General features: G+C 44.8%; 1 protein-coding gene across 2 annotated transcripts in view; it reads left to right on the forward strand.

Annotated features, from left to right (window-relative positions):
• The first annotated feature begins 4007 nt into the window (after positions 1 to 4007).
• The window catches only part of LOC138245980 (proton channel OTOP2-like), a 255059-nt gene continuing 245817 nt past the window's right edge, over positions 4008 to 13249 (forward strand). Inside the window, exon 1 of one of the 2 annotated variants that reach the window (XM_069200101.1) lies at positions 4008 to 5041. The gene's annotated coding sequence lies outside the window, so the exon portion shown is untranslated. Of the gene's footprint in view, positions 5042 to 7095; positions 7167 to 13249 lie in introns of those variants that run through there. The other variant, XM_069200102.1, reaches the window with a different exon arrangement.

Here is a 13249-nt window from a genome sequence, read left to right on the forward strand (position 1 = left end):
TTTGAAGTGTGCCTACTTCAAAGACAAAAATGGGTACTGGACCTCCGACACAACAGAGTTAGACTCCTTCTAGACTGGGGAAAATCTGCTAGGAGGAAGTGCTGAATGCTGCAGGAGGGACTGCCACTCTGCCAGGGGCATTTCCTCCACAATGGCAGAGGGACGTCACCCCACTGGCTGAGCCAGCAAATGAAAAATAAAAAGATTTTTGTACTATTGTTTTATTTTTCATCTGCTAGCTCAGCAAGCAGTACAGGGAGGGGCGGGGTTGTGCCGCAGGAGGTTGGGGGGGAGAGAGTGCACTAAGTGCGCACATGTGTTTGGCCGGCTGTCTCAGGCCGGCCAAACACACATGTGCACTTAGGTTTCCCCAGCCGAGCTGTATTTAACAGCAGGGCTGGAGAAACTGCACAGACGCTCGGGCTGTGTCTGAGCGGCACTCACTGTCATTCAGACCAATACTGACACTGCTTTCATGCTAGGTTTATCATGAAAGCAGCACTAGGATTGCTGGGGAGCCTGTGCTGGTGTCCCAGTGAGGACACCACAAGAGGAGCAAGGCAGCTGGAGGAGGCGGGAAATGGGTGGCGCAACAAAAATGGTAAGTGTTTTTTTTTTAATGTTGTTTCCCCCATCGTCCCCCTGCCCCTCCCTTGCCATTTGTGGTGGCCGCCGCTGCACTCTACCTGTTGCTTTACTATGGTGGCCAGCTGCTTCTGTCCTGGAAATGAAAGTAATGGACTTTGCTTTCAACGTCCTGCTTTCAAAGGTTCTCCCAAGGCTTCGACTGAGCTTGCCTCCAGTTAAGAAGTCTCAGGGACATCAAAGACTTCACCTGTCAGCATCTGGGCTCCCTTGGTGAGAGTCCTGACTTACCAGTTGGTACCAAGTCCAGTTCCTGGGCTCTTGGGAGTGAGTTCTGGTGCAACAGGGAAGAAACTAGTGCATTGACACCCAGAACAACTTCAGGAACGGTGCTGCTTTCTGGCTCTGTGCCACTGTCTGCACCAGAGCCATGTTCCTCTTTGAGTGCAATGACCATGATCTCCACCACAAGCCCGACGCTGCCACAGCACCTCCAAAGTTCCGCCACAGTGAGAGTCCAGAGCACCGTGTCACCGACATGAGTGGCACCCGACTCTGACTCTGCCACAGCACCTGTGGCCCGGTGGTGTGATCGCAACACCACGCAGTCAACACCTCATGCTTTGACCTGCTGGATCCATCGACCGTACCTTGTCTTAAAGAACCGACACCTAACCACCAACGCCGCATCACTTCACATGCAACCGTAAGGAACTGAAGCCTCATCTCCCCTGCCCAGATGTAAGAAACCAATGCCTCACCTCTACGGTGTCAGCAAGAAACAGACACCACATCGGCTCCAGCAACGCTTCACCTCCTTGACTCATTTCCAAAGATACTGTAACCGAGGTCTACTCCATGGCTGGCTGCCCTCCCTCATGAAAGGCACCGGACTGTTGGAAACGAATCTGTCAAGACATCATAATAGCCCCTGTTGGAGTTACTGTGTTTCTAAGCACTAGACTACATTTAATCTTTAAAAATGTATATGTCTGCTTGTGTATTTTGGATTTTTGCCATTTTACTCATATAAATATTGGTTATACCTTGTTGGGCTTTCACTGTGCTACTGTGTGTGTAGAAATACCTTACCCACTGCCTCTGAGATAAGGCTGACTGCTTGAGCCAAGCTACCGAGTGGGGAGCAGAGGTTATCTTAGCTGTGTGGTTCCCTTACCCTGACTAGAGTGAGGGTCCCTACTTGGAGAGGTTACACACCACTGCCAACTAGAGACCCCATTTTGAACACACCCTCTCCAGCCAGTGTTAAAATAGGAAAAGTGCACACTGGAATGCTGTAAATTGAGTGCAGAAGAAAGGGAGTGGAATCGTGAAAGGTGGAACCAATGGCATTCAGTGCACTCATTAACTATGACAAACTCAGTCCCACCCCCAAGAAACTGACAACAAGTAAAAATGTGAGAGCTTACAGGGTTACACTGAGCTTTTTGAAGAGGGCAGCAAAATGAGTGGATTTCTAAAGGTACTGTTTCTTAAGAGACTAGCTTAAAATGGTATATAAGAGGTGTAGTGATTATAACAAGAGCATATCTTTATACATGTGACTTAAAATCACACTGGCATTCTTCTGATTTACCAGTTCCTCCTCCTGGTACAGGTTCTCTTCATCATTCTGCTGGGGCCGTATAATGCATTGTCCTCTGGGGGTGCAAGGGCATCTGCGCCCACTTTGTGCGCCTCCAGGGCACATTGGATTAAATAGGAGGGGAGCAGACACTTGTGTGTCCCCTTCTGTAATACTGATAGCATTTGGCGCACATGTTGTGGCAGCCATATCTTAAGAGGACGTGGCCCCATGCAAATGAGGGAATCATATTGCTTCTGTGCCTGAGCAGCATTATGAGCCTGGGTGCAGAGGCAAAGATGCCTTTAGCAGGCGAACCGTAAGGCCATTATCCATTTGTCCTGGTCTCCTAGTCCTGGTTTTCCTGTTCTCCTGTTCCCCTGTTTTTGTTCCTGCTTCCCAAAAATACAGTCTGTAGTTTATGTCCCCTAAACGATTTTAAGTGCGCTTAAATATCGACAGGTGATCCGGCATAAATCACTTGTTAAATTCTTAAAAAGCTTTGGGAATCTCACTTTATCTCGGGTCAAATAGTGAGTTAACATGTATTTGTAAATCAGTTCCCCTTAGGAGCCAGGCATTAGGCTCCAGCCATGCTCAGCATGAGAGGCCACTGCTTCCAGCGTTGACACAACTCAAAATGAGTTCATGGTGTGTCAAGGGAAGCATTTCCGTCTCCCCAGCGGCACGACTAATCAGACGGCTAATGTGCACTGGCGCCGCCGCCGTGCCCAGGTATGCATGCTGCACAGCACACTGTGTGCACTGATAGCAAGAATCACTGGAGCCGGCCCTGATCCGGCTCAGGAATAGCTGCCAGATACTGAATCCGGCTGAATCCCTTTATATTGCAGCACTGATTTCAGGGGCAGACGTGTAATCCAGCCTCATTTCGGTGCTTCGGCATCACGCATAAATAGAGATTCCGCCTCTTCAGTATCTCTGCATCTAAAAATGAGGAATTTATAATGAGGCCAAAAAATGACAGAAGCATTTTATCATTACTGTGGAGAGCATCAAACATTGTTTTTAATTAGAAACATTAATCATAAACGTATTTTTACACGCGCATACACATGGCAGGCCCAAACAGAAGACCTATAAGCGGAACATTTTTAAGATTGCTTCTGTAAAAAAACGTTAAGAAGATACTTGCATTTCCAACTTAGAAGAGTCATCAACTCACACAAGCAGAAATGTCAACCCGACCGCTCTTCACCAGCTTGGCGCCCAGGCTGTGCGAATAACGCGAGACGCGCCTCCCGCACTCATGGGAAACGCTCAGGCTCCTCAGCTGCTCAGTGCCGTGGCGGACTCCACATTGCCACGCAGTACCGGACCCTCTTCTTCCCTGCCTCTGGTGTTCACAAGAATTGGACACGTTTCAGAGAATCAAAACTGGTCAAACATTTTAGGAAGGCAGACTGTCACTGGCGGACCACCATAAAATCAGCACAGTTCTGAATCGCCTTCAATGATATTACAATCTTTTTCTCTTCCAGTGGGCTGCCAAAAATAATGCGTTTATTTCGAAGGACGTATGAGTTGTGAACTAACCTGCCCCGCCACCTTATCCGCATTCGTTTCACACGTCTGGCTACGTTTGCAGAAAATGGTCTTTTCATCCCCGTATTGTCACCATTTAGGGGACTTGTTGAAGCCTTTCATAAAATTAATAAGCCCAAGCTGACGTCTTTCTTTGGTTCTGTTGACAACGTTCAGTGCCACACCTAAGCCGAAGATTATACAAATTCAGTGCCAGATAATTTCAGACCTAACCAGTTTGTTGAGTGGTAATTACGCGGAGTTATGCCAAAGACTGGCAACAGAAGCCCTGAATGTACAGTATGATGTACAGCATCCGAAGGATTGGTTGCAGACGCTGTTAACTAACCAACGGGTGCGTTCCAAGCTGCTACTTTATCCAAGAGCCATTAGGTGATCGCAAAGATGCTGACGGACTCTGCTGAGAACATGTGATGCTAGAGCCATTAGGCTACCCAAAAGTCATCGAGTGGCATTGGAGCCATTGGGTACCTACACAACCATTGAGGGTTACCAGATCTATTGGGTGCTCTCTGAGCCACTTGGAGACATGCATACAGCAAAGTGATCGCAGAGTCATTGAGTGATCCACAAGCTATTGGGTGTCCTCAGATCCTTTGGAAGAGCAAGAAAGCAGATGAATGCCCATAAAGTCATCAAATAGTTTTGGAGCAAATGGGTGATTCCAGTACTGTTATTTGATATTAGAGCCACAAGGCATGAATACAACCATCGGATGATTCTGCAATCAATATCTAATATTGGAGCATGTGATATTGAACCCACCTGTGAGCTTGGAATCATTAGATATTACTGATACAAAATAAGCAATAACGGAGCAATTGGGTAGCATTGAAATCAATGAGTGATCAGGAGCCACTAGACATTCCCAAGGCCAAAAGTGGTCTAGGAGCATCACTGTGCCGCTGAGTCATCTTCGCTTCATAAGGTGCTGTGGGATCACATCAATCTACCCTAAACATCTGGATGACCTTTGGACGAACATTGAACATCTGCTAATACGAAAGCCATTGACAGATCCCAAAGCACAAGGGCACTTAAGTACATGGGCTCTTCTAACACCATGGAGATGAACCAAAATCCATGGGGAGGCCTTGGAACATTGGGGTGATCCTAGAGCAAGTGAGTGATTCCATATTCATCAAGTGAGACAGGAGTCATTAAGTGATTCTGGATCTATTGGCTGAACCAAGAAACAGTGATTAATCCTAGAGCTATCTGTGATCCAAGGGCCTTTGGGTGATTTATTAGATATAAGGTGATCCAGGAGCCAGAACTGAGAAGTCATCTTAAGCCATTCATCAGGTAAGGAAAATGTGTGCTATCTGTACCGGTAAATGGTAGAGACTATTTTCCCCATTTATTCGAGTATATCAATGGCCTTGTAGTAAGGGAGGTTCATAATTCTTTTTGCCCAGGCACCTTCTTCCACCGCCTATTACCTAAGTAACTGTAGGGCCTGGGGGCAGAGACTTGCAGAAGTCTTTGTGAATTTCTAGTTGTCTATATTCAGATGTCAGTTACATCCACCGCTATATGACATGTTAGGAAGTGTTCGCAAATCCGAGAAACACCAGTCTTTATTGTTGGGAGTAATTGCTATGTTATATTAGTAAAGCATTACATTTGCTATTTACATGGTGTGGTGGTGATCATGACTGTATGGAGAGTATTGTAGCTTGATATGAGTGTGTACTGCATGTGTCCGTGATACATGTCTGTGTCAAAGAGCCCAATTAATGTGTACATATTTGGGTGTCTCTACCATCACATTGATGGGGGGAAATTAAGCAGAAGAGTAGGTCATCTTGTATTTCGCATATTTAGTGCAGTTACCATTTTGAATAAACAAGTGTATCCATGAAGGTTGTCACAAATAGCACCCAGATGATCTCGCTTGTCACTAATCATAGTTTGAATGCCCCAAAACGAATGTGAACTCCCCAATGAGTGGTAACTTGTCCTCATGAGTCTGGCAGGGGAACCCTTGTAGAATCCTCAGCATGTCCCTCTGGTGATCGGGAGCGGGCGTAATGCAGAAGGTAGCTAATGCCTGGGCAAAAGTTTAATAATGTGAAATTCCAGAACTTCATTCTATGTAAAATTAATTGAATTTCTAGAAGTCTCGCATTATGCATTTCACTTTACTTTTTTAAGCAAGCATGTACCTTGCAGAAAAAAATACCAGTGGGAGACAGGTACGGATGGAGAATTTGAATTACCTTCAAATATCTCGCAAGACTTTTTTTTCGTTTTACCTGAGACAAGGACTCAATTAAAAAAGGCACAAGAAATACCAGCGAATCCTATTTCACTCCGAAAGCATAATTTCATGTAATTTTGCCAAACTTTTATGGAATTTCATATATGTAGGCAATTTTGCACACCTTTAATGCGAAGTAATCCACGTCTCGAGACCTCCAAAGTGACTAAAGAAACTCAAGTAAACATTGCAAGGGCACTGGCATTATGCCCCTTTTACGTATGTCTAGAGTTGGCTTTGAAGAGGATGGGACACTCGGGGCTCTGTCAGAGAGCTTATCATGGCTATATTATGTAGTGCTTAAAAACTAGGGGCAGTCAAGTGCTTAATGTATCCACTAAGAGACTAGCAAAATAATCAGGTGAATCAATGTCTTCAAAGCTCTTCTAAACTGAAGCAACGGCCCTGTCAGCCACAACTTCTCGTGAATTTCATTGCATAAATTACAGCGTGCATGGAAAAATCTTTACTACTTAAGCTTTTTTTTACAGTTTCTGTGGAGGCAGCGGTTTACCATTGGGCAACAGCTCTTAATACTTCGATTTGTATAGCGCGGCTAATTACCCCAGAGGGTGTCCTGGCGCCGTCCTTGGGCACAGGAAGATTAAGTGATTTGCCCAGAACCACAGGATGTTGAACCGACGTCAAGGTTCGAACCTGGATCCCCAGCTCTAACATGGGTAGTTTTGAACCTTAGCAACATCTGCTCTCCACTTGGCTGTTTAGAGAGAAACAATTCCTCAGGTATTGAGGCGCAGTGCTATAAATCACCTTATGTGTCATGCTTAGACGTCATGCTGAGAAAGCAGGAGATGGCACCGCTGCCTGAATCTATGTCCTCGCGTGCCCAAAAGTTCAGCCAGCCACGCCACTTGGTAAGCAGTGGCACGTGATTACCACCAAATCTTGGTCTCGTACTCACACACTATGCGACGGACAGTGCATGGTCTGCACAGCGTAACCTATCACCTGGCACCTGAATGTGACTGGCCACGTGCTGCGGGCTCTGTGCTGTCAATCACACTCTGCGCGTGCGCAACTAAGGCTCTGTTGAATGGAATGAAGTGGTAGCTCGTGAACATTATCCACTCTGTGGTGTGGCGGCCTCAATGCAGTAGCGCAGTGGAGGAAAAAGTGAGGAGCTCAGCTCAAACGTGGGACTAAAAGGTATGGGAGTCGTGGGTACATGAGTGCCTTTGTTTGAATGTTTCTGCCTGGGTACACATTTGTGTGTTTGTCGGTGGTCGTGTGTACCCATGCAACTTTGTAACTTTGAGTGTGTGTGAGTCTGACAGAGAATTCCTGGTGTTGAGTCCCTCACTGATGTATGGTGTCCACCCCTGTGGTATACTGTCTTTCTCTAGCATAGTAGGTCCCTCCATGGCATTTGGGGCTACTCATGGACTCTGGTGGACATCCCATTCATATGGGTCGCCTCAGGCATACGATCAACCACCCTGGTATACATAGATAATCCTTCCTAGGAAATGGTGCGAATCCAGCGCACCCTGGCAATACCTGGCATCTTGTTGTCACCATTTGGCATACAGTGTCGGCCCTCACTGGCATACAGAGTCCGTTCAAGCCGTACATTAGCTCCCAGTGGCATCTGGAAAACATGCCTGGCATAGGGTCAGCATCCTTACCGCAACGTGGCTTTTCCTGACATTTTCTGATTAACCTGGGCAGAATGTGGGCAACCCTGACATCCAATAGTCATTACAGCCGACAAGCGGCGTTCTCAACATCTGGTGGCCATCCCTGGTATTTAGTAACCACATCAGTCACCTGGCGGGCAGCCCTGACATACAGTCCTCCTTGCTGGCATACACCGACCCTCTTTAGACTACTGTTGCACTCCAGCCCAATGTAAACTTTGCAATCAGTGGTAGTGGGCCCCCGGGCATGCCAGAGGAGTTCTTGTAGAATTCCAGCCATGTCCCTCTGAGGCGTTGAAGCCGGATGTAATCCAGGAGGTGGAGTAGTCTTTTGCAACATTTTAAGTAATTCAGGGAATTTCTAGAAATTCCTTAATTTCACATTATGCAACGTTGCATCACTTGTTTTTTTTAAAGCAAGCGCGCTCCTCGCAGAAAATAGTTTATAATACCAGTGCGTGACTCTTTCGCTCAAAAAATAAAACGTAAAGAGACTTTTTCCACTCAAATCAGTTTCATACCGGTACATTGAAAGGCATTTTAAGGTATGAGCTCACTCGCTTAAAGAATAAACTGATGGTGAAAACTATGGGAAAATCATATTTCACTCTAAACTCCTAATTTCCAGTAAATTCTTTAACAATGTCATGTAATTCCGTGACATTTCACAAAGAATACGCAATTTCACACACATAGTGCGAGGCAATGCACACTTCTAGACCGCCAAAGTCACCAAGAAGTTGAGCTAAATATTGCCCGCATACTGGTGTTAATGCACCTTTACACATGTCTAGTGTATACATTGAGGTGGAAGGGGCCTCAAGGCTGTCAGAGAGCTCTCCGTCACCATCGTCACTACATTTGTGAATGTCCTGAATGCCATGACAACTCTTGCTATCTAGTTGTCACTCTTGAAGTACAGTGTTCCCCCATGACCTATCAAGGCTGTTCCTGCCTTAGAAGACCCTCAGTGTCATCGGTGAGCATCCGGGGCATAAGATCGGCATCCTTGACATGGTGGGCATTCCTAACATTTTGTGGCAGAATACGAGCACCCCAGACAAACAGGGGTCACGCTGACAGAAGGTAGGCGCTAGTCATATCTGGTGGCAAACCCTGATATCTGGTAATTCCACCTGTCACCTGGTGGGAATATCTGCCCTAAAGAGTACATCTCTGCAGCTAAAAGCAAGATACAATATCGACATCTGTGGTATTGTACAGTTATCCATGCACCTGTCAGTCTCCTTTGGCATATTGTGGCTGTTCCTGTAATTGAAAAGGCATCCCCGCCGTAATCTGAGTATTCCTGACTTTTTATGGCCAATCCCAGCCGAAGGATACCTGCCAAGGAAAAAGGGGGCTCTCAAAGGCGTATAGTGGTAATCCAGAGAATAAATTGGCCACTGCTGCCATATGGTGGACATCGATGGATTTGATACATATCTTTGGCATCTGCAGGATATCCCATGTAGAAAAACAGCTGAAAAAATAGTACATTTTCGTAAAATGGCATTTTGTTTCAGACAATAAAGTTTCTTTCTTAAAAAGCGAGTATTTGAAAGCAAAATGTTGTATTTTTAAAAAGTGTCAACCTGATTTTTCAGAAAAAAAAATATTTACCAAAATTAAAAATATAGAATTTAAGTGCAGAGTGGGTGTATTTTCTGAGTATGATAGGCTGATGTTTGAGGCAAAAAGTATTTATCTACCAAAATAAAAAGCTAGTAATTGTGAGGAAAATGCGTATTTCATCATAAAATGGCAAACTGTGGTTTTAGGATTAAATTAGTGCATTTCTAAAACATATTTAAAGCTTATGTTTGGGTATAATTCGTGTGGATATGATTAGCCTTATTGCTAGTGTTATTCGCTTCACATTGGAGGTCACTTGCTGCTGTAGCTGTTGATTCATTCAAAGGCATTTCATTTTCTGTATGGACAGCTGCTCCCATCTGTGGGGTGAACCTGTACGAGTGGTGTAACCTACAAGCTATGACTGCTGTTCAAATATAGCTGTAACATGCGGTTATGTTTCCTCAATTTTATTCATGTGATGCATTCGTACTGTTGCGGAGACAGTCAAGGATAGAAGGGTGCATCAGAAGTGACTGAATCTGCCTGACTCTATATTGCACTTTTCAACATACGGCTGATTATGGCAGTGTCTTCCCCAGCTCTGATTATCTTTAACTGCGTGATTCAATCTAAACCAGCTCCACAAGTCGCTCAGAGGCAAACATCATGCAAAAGACCATTACGTGGCCATACCAGCCTTCAACAGGACCTACTATTCCCCAGCCCCGCCAAGCTGACAGTTGTACTGCTGCAATATGGTATACTACACTCTAGGGGGCAGATTTAAGAGCTCCTAGCGCCTCCTTGCGCCACATTAGCATAATTAGTTTTTACGCTAATATAGCTCAACCAGGACAAAGTCAAATTTACAAAGTGGAGCAATGCATGCACCATTCTGTAACCCTTTGTGTTACATTACGCCTGCCCCAGGTATAATGAGTGCAAAGGGGGCGTTCTCCCATTAGGAAGGGCTGAAAAAATGGTGCAAAGAAATCTAAGAGATTTCTTTGCGACATGTTTTTAGCACTTTTAATGTCTGCTCAGAGCAGGTGTTCAAAGGAGGCATATCTTTGTTTACAATGGGCCTCAATGGGTTTTGCAGGATTAGCGTCAACATTTTTTACGCAAATCCCTCAAAGCACTGAACTAGCGTCCAACATTTTGATACTAGTTCATTAAATACCACAATGGTGCGCCATATCTTAGATAAGGCGCACACATGTTGGCGTTAGCGGGGTGCTAAGGGCCGCAAGAAGAGTGGCACTGCACTGGGTGCAGCTGCACTTTTCTTAATCAGGCCCTAAATATGCTCGCTTTTCAGCGATTATCCTGACAGGTGACCTCAGTACTGTCTGGTTGCCCCATGTCAGTTGTGGCACCTTCAGCCTCTCTGGGCTTTTTAATCAGTAGCACACTGTTTTACAGGATTTGTAGTTTAGCTTATTTCTTTTGTATGCTGGGCTCGCTTGTCTCAGCATGTGAACTGCTGTTTGATTATTATCAAGCTAGAACTGGACTCATCATTGTTAAACATGTCTAGAGAGGACGGGCGCTCTCACTTCGCTTTTTTCAATTTTGGCTGATATTTGTGCTCCCACACTTTGAAAGTTCACTATTCTCCAGTGTATGCAAAGCTCATCGTGCTATCTTAAAATATAAGTGCAATTTCCTGACACTAATTCTCAGCAGACTATTATCAATGTTTCTTCACTAAAAATAGAATCCTTTATTTAGTCCTTTAAGATACACTGGAAAAAAACGGAGACTAGAGATGTAAGATCAGAACTGTTGCCTGCTAGCTGTTTTTTCATTTCCACATTGCCATAAGTGAATCTCTTGTGAGTGAACTGCCTGTGTTTAGGTTCCACGTTAAGCTCAGAGTAATAAGGATACACAGCCACTTTGAAAATGCTGCATGCATCTTAAAGCCCTATGCATTTCTGACAACTATGCTGCAGAAAACATGTCATACGCTGTAAAGGTCTTGGGGCATTTTGAGAAGTTTGATTGACACATGTAATCACCAAATTCGTAGGATGGACTTTAAAGAGTAGAGTGGACTGTGTTAGAGTGGATAGGCGTAAAGTGTTGCAGAGTTTGGTGGTGTAGAAAACAGTGGCGTAGAGTGCAACTTCATAGAATTCAGTGGCATACAATGCAGCTTCATAGATTGCAGTGGCGTAGGTTAGAAGGGTGCATAGTAGAGTGCAGTGGCATAGAGTGCAGTGGTGCAGAGTGGAGTGGCATAAAGTGCAGGGGCAGAGAGGACAGTGGCATAGAGTGCAGTGGCACATAGCATTGGTACAAAGTAGAATGGTGCAGAGTAGAGTGGTGCAGAGTGGAGTGGCACAGAGTGCAGTGATGCAGAGTACAGTGGTATAGAGTGCAGTCATACAGAGTAGAGTTGTATAGAATGCATTGGCATAGAAAGCAGTACTGCAGAGTAGAATTCAGTGGTGGAGAATGTATAATTACAGAGTAGAGTGTCATAGAGTGCAGTGGTGTACAGTGGCATAGAATGCATTGGTGTGGAGTGCAGTGGTTGAGAGGAGAGTGGCATAAATTGTAGTGACAGGGTGGAGTGGTGCAGAGTGGAGTAGAGTGGCATAGAGTGCAGTGGTGTAGAGTAGATTGTTTCAGCGTAAAGTGTCGTAGAGTGGAGTGGATTGGAATAGAGTGCAAGGGCATAGAGTTGAGTGGTACAGAGTACAGTGCATTGGTAGAGAGTGCAGAGGAGTAGAGTGCAGGGTTGCAGAGTGGCGTAGACTAGAGTGGCGTTGAGTGGAGTTGTGCCAAGCAGATTGGAGTGGTCTAGACTAGAGTGGTGTAGAGTACCGTGGTAAAGAGTGCAATGGTGTAGAGTAGAGTGACGTAGAGTGCATTGGTATAGAGTAGAGTGACGTAGAGTAGAGAGGTGTGGAGTGAAGCGGTGTAGAGTTGAGGGGAGTAGAGTGCAGTGATACAGAGTGCAGTGGTATGAAGTGTTGCGAAGTAGAGTGCAGTGAGATGGAGTGGTATAGAGTGGGCACTGCCATTGCTAACAACAATTTTCAATTGAAATGACCATTATATTTGCACAGACAAACATTTTTGCTATTAAAACTATACAGTGTGTAAACAATAATGTGTGAGAATGGAATCACCAACGGTATTGATTTGTTTTGATCATATTAAAATATTTGTTTCCAACACACCTCAGAATTAACAAAAAATGTGCTTCATTTGTGCTTTCCTAACTTTGAAATACTTTGAAATACTTGCGCAGTTCATTCCTTTTACAGTTCATTCCTTTTACTTTGAAGTCAGAGAAGACAGAGCTTGGCATTTGACTTCTGTCTTTGAATACTCAGCAATTGTGACAAGTTAAGAACAAGACTGACAGGCCTGTTTACAGAAAGGAACACTCATGGAAGAATACAAGGAGAGGTAGTGTAAAAGGCTTTGCTCCTTGTGATGGACAAACTCACACGGACAGCCTAAAATAAACAAAGCCAGAAAATGCTTCAATTACTTATCGGTAGTTGCATTACTTTGAGTATGTTTTTCCCTAATTAATTACATAATGAGGTGCGGCAGCCTCATTCTGTAGTTAATTAGGGGAAAACATAGGATAAGGTAATGCATGTAACAAACCACAAAGCCAGTGGGAAGCAAGGTGGAATGCATTCCTAGGGAATCTTTCTGATTGTCGCCAAGATGTCTATGCAACTGCACTGTCTGGTAGGCTTCCACCTAAAAAGAATAAAGGCACAAGAATGCAAAAGCTGGTGAAGGATCTAGAGCGAGTAGCGGAGGCCCCCATAACCCAAACACAATGTTGCCATTCACCACAATCAAAGTGGTATACTGCTACATTCTAGTGTAACCTGGGATTACTGTGTGACCTAAGATTCTTAAAGGACCAGATGACCTGGAAATACTGCTTGCTGTAAGATGCCAGTCTTTTTTCTCAATCATCATCAGCCTGTTCTTCAATGCCATCAATCCTGTGGTCATAGTCTCTGCCTGACAGTT

The sequence above is a fragment of the Pleurodeles waltl genome, chromosome 7, assembly GCF_031143425.1.
Source record: "Pleurodeles waltl isolate 20211129_DDA chromosome 7, aPleWal1.hap1.20221129, whole genome shotgun sequence".
NCBI classification, from domain to species: Eukaryota; Metazoa; Chordata; class Amphibia; order Caudata; family Salamandridae; genus Pleurodeles; species Pleurodeles waltl.